This window comes from Jatropha curcas, chromosome 4 (assembly GCF_041381405.1).
Source record: "Jatropha curcas cultivar XTBG-Jc1 chromosome 4, XTBG_Jcur_1.0, whole genome shotgun sequence".
In the NCBI taxonomy this organism is placed as follows: domain Eukaryota; kingdom Viridiplantae; phylum Streptophyta; class Magnoliopsida; order Malpighiales; family Euphorbiaceae; genus Jatropha; species Jatropha curcas.
This window is the reverse complement of record NC_143154.1, coordinates 14,241,070-14,244,826: the sequence shown is the minus strand read 5'-3', so window position 1 is coordinate 14,244,826 and position 3,757 is coordinate 14,241,070. Positions and strand designations below refer to the sequence as shown.

General features: G+C 36.3%; 1 non-coding gene across 1 annotated transcript; it reads right to left on the bottom strand.

Annotated features, from left to right (window-relative positions):
* Nucleotides 1-2,354: 2,354 nt before the first annotated feature.
* On the bottom strand, nucleotides 2,355-2,461 carry LOC149496877 (small nucleolar RNA R71). Its single transcript, XR_016320712.1, has one exon. It is a non-coding gene; the product is annotated as a small nucleolar RNA R71 (small nucleolar RNA).
* Between the last annotated feature and the right edge of the window lie 1,296 nt (nucleotides 2,462-3,757).

Here is a 3,757-nt window from a genome sequence, read left to right as displayed (position 1 = left end):
TATTTCTTTTGCTATAAATGTAAATGTATGTTCTTTTGATGAAAATTTATATTTTAAGTGTGTTGCCAGTGCAACATTGGTAAGTTTGTCATTTATGAGCACCACTGAGTTTTGATAGCCTCGCAAAGCGGGCAAATCTTGTTATGTTATTTTGATATAAATTGCATAAATGCATGATTGTTTTTGTACATTTTACGTTTGTTTGTGTTGTTTTTGTTTCAAAGTAATTTTCAGGAACACAGTCGAAGCAAAGATTTGTTCTATACAAAAATAAGGCCAAAACAAGTTGAAAAATGGAAAGAATCCTTAAATCAACCCTTGCGCCGCAAAGCAAGTCGCAACAAAGGAAAACGCCCAAAGTTGCGAGCGCTACCAGAGGACGCGCGCGCAACCCACACCAAGAAAAAGCAATTCCCGAGCGCGACATTCATATACGCAGGCACGACAAGCAAATTTGAGAGTCAGAAACAATGGGAGCAAAAGTCGCGAGCGCGCCTTCCAACTGCACGGGCGCGAGAATCACTTTTGAGAGGCAGAAGGTTTGCCGGCAAAAGTCGCGAGCGCGACTACAAGATGCATGAGCGCGAAAAGAACTTCTGAAAGGCAGAAGCATTTGGAGAAGAAGTCGTGAGCGCGACCTTTACAAGCACGAGCGCGAGTCGAGATTTCTAGGAGACGTAATTGCTGCCTTTTCATCAGAAAATCATATCTTTTCATGCGAGGGTCGGGACTCTTCCCAAGAGAAGTCACCTCAAGCAACTCTTGGCCAACTAATCACTACCAAAACCACCATCACTCTCCTCCTCTATAAATAACAATCAAAGTGAAGAAAGAAAAGACACAGATATAGAGATTCATAGTGAAAGTTAAATTCAGAAACAGAAACACTTAGATTGTATTAGGAGAAGTGTGATAGTAGTACTTAGAGCAAGTTGACAAGAGTCACTTGTTATTGATTGTGCCAAGAACATCAAGAAGTTCCTCGAGGTGTGACGCCCTCCCGAGGCTTGAGTTAGATTACTTCTTTCTCTTGTTTTATAAACTTATTGTATGTTGTTCTTCATAACTCTTCTATGCAAAGCAACAATTTTTAATTAGTAATATTCAATAAAAATTCTTTAAGTTATCTTTTGGTCTTTGTTTAATCAAAGTTACTAAATTATATTCTCAGAAGGAAATAGTTTAGTAAAGATCAAAGAGATTTAATTCATTGAATTGAGTTTACATATGCACATTTCACTTATTTCTGCTGAAGTTAAATCTGTCTTATTGAAATAATCAAAGAATAAGAATTAGGTTTAATATTTAACAAGATAAGGTTTTTATTATATGTAGAAATACATATAATAGATAATATAATTCTATACTGAGAAGTTGAATTACAACTTACCATATGTGGTTAAAGAATTCTCTATTGCATGTTACAAACTTTTGCATAGAAAAGGGAAATCCTGTGTATGATCAATTATTCTAAGTATTTTACCACACACTTGTCTTTATGATTAATTATTCTAAGTATTTGACTATACACTTATCTTTTAATTTAATTAAATATTAGCCTTAGCATAAATAGAAATCAATCACTTCAGTATTTATTTCTGTAAACACATCATTAAGAATAAAGTAGCAAGTGGACTCAACCCGTTCCTCGTGGGATCGATCTTTTATTACTACGTTGCGATCCGTATACTTGCGGGAACTCAAACGAGACGCAACAAGTTTTTGGCGCCGTTGCCGGGGAATGGTGTTTTGTCATTTAACGAAATATTCTTATATGTGATTTGCAGTTTATTTTAATTAAGATACATACTTATAGTTGATTCAAAATTTTGCAGGAACACACAGTTTACATAACTCATATGCCAAGTACTAGATCTTCAAACAGTGAATTGGAGGATTATCAACCTGAGATTGAACAATTTCTTTCACAACGAAAAAAGAAGAAGAAAGGAAGAAATTCAAGAATCATGAGTGATGGAAATTCGCCACAGAGGTTGATGGACTTTGTGACTCCAAGTTTAAATGGTTCACAAAAGGGAGTAGTACGTCCACCGGTAAATGCTAACCAGTTTGAGATTAAACCGGCTTTATTACAAATGCTCCAAAATAGTGTTCAGTTCTACGGATTACCAAATGAGGATCCTAACTCGCATATAGCCAGTTTTCTTGAAATCTGTGATACATTCAAGATGAATTCGGTACCAGCAGATGCCATCAAGTTACGTCTATTTCCTTTCACATTGAAAGACAAGGCAAAAGCTTGGTTGAATTCATTACCACCAAACCCTATCACTACCTGGGAAGAACTAGCCCAAGCCTTCCTGTCTAAGTATTTCCCACTAGCAAAAACCGCTAGGCTTATCAAAGAAATAACCTCATTTACCCAGCATGAAAATGAGTCCCTATATGAGGCATGGGATCGCTATAAAGAGCTCCAACGAGTTTGCCCACACCATGGCCTTCCCCAAAATATATTGATTCAAACCTTCTACAATGGGTGACACCTACTACAAGAGGAACTATAGATGCCATGGCAGGAGGATCATTAATGAAGAAGACTACTAATGATGCAATTGAGCTACTAGAAGAAATATGGCCAACTGAAAGGGCTCAGGTAAGTCATTCTACTACTAATAATGAGTCTTCATCTTCTTCAAAGAATTCAGTAAAGAAAGTGCATGAATTAGATCCTTTAACCATGATGCAAGCACAGATTTCTGCTTTGTCTTATAAAATTGATAACTTAAACATAAGTAAATCAACACCTCTTATTTGTGACAATTGCAGTCAAAATGGGCATGTGTCAAATGAATGTAATTATAAGCATCCGGCTATGGAGGAGCAAGTGAATTATGTCCAAGGACAAGTTCGTGGTCCGTACTTACATACTTATAATACTGAAAATCGTAATTATCATAATTCCTTTTGGAGAAATCATGATAATCAGGAAAGGGGCAATCAGGTTAGTCAATCTCAAGATAGGCTGGGACAATTGACTAATAAGCTTGATAAATTTCTAGAGGGATTCAACCAAAAGATGAGTAGTCAAGATGATAGTTTTAAATGGTTAGAATCAAAGTTTGACAAGTTATTTAAAAATCATTCATCATCCATACATAATTTGGAGGTACAAGTAGGGCAGCTTGCAAGTGCCATTTCCTCACGTGAAGTAGGAAATCTTCCTAGTAATACAGAAAAGAATCCTAGGGAGAATGTAAGTGTCATTGCCTTACGAAATGGAAAAATAGTAGATAAAATAGTTCCTTCGGGTACTAATGTTAATGTTTTGAATAATGCAACTGTGGAGCCGGTTTGTGAACCGAGCATTGAAGTAAATAGTGCAGGATCAAGAGGACAAGAAATAGGAAAGAATAAGGGGAAGGACAATGATAAAACATATCAATCTAGGCCCCCTTTTCCGCAAAGGCTCAAGAAGCAGGAGCAAGATAAGCAGTTCATAAATTTTATTGATAAACTGAAAAATTTGCATATCAACATGTCGCTCATGGAAGCTATCACACAAATTCCAAACTACGGTAAGTTCCTTAAAGATTTGATCTCAAAGAAACGTAGTTGGGAAGATGTGTCGACAGTCACTCTAACTGAGGATTGTAGCTCCATAATCTCAAGTAAGTTACCTACTAAACTCAAAGATCCAGGGAGTTTCACTATACCATGCAAATTAGGTAAAGTAGATTTTCCTAGATGTCTATGTGATTTAGGAGCAAGTATTAATTTGATGCCATTATCTCTCTTT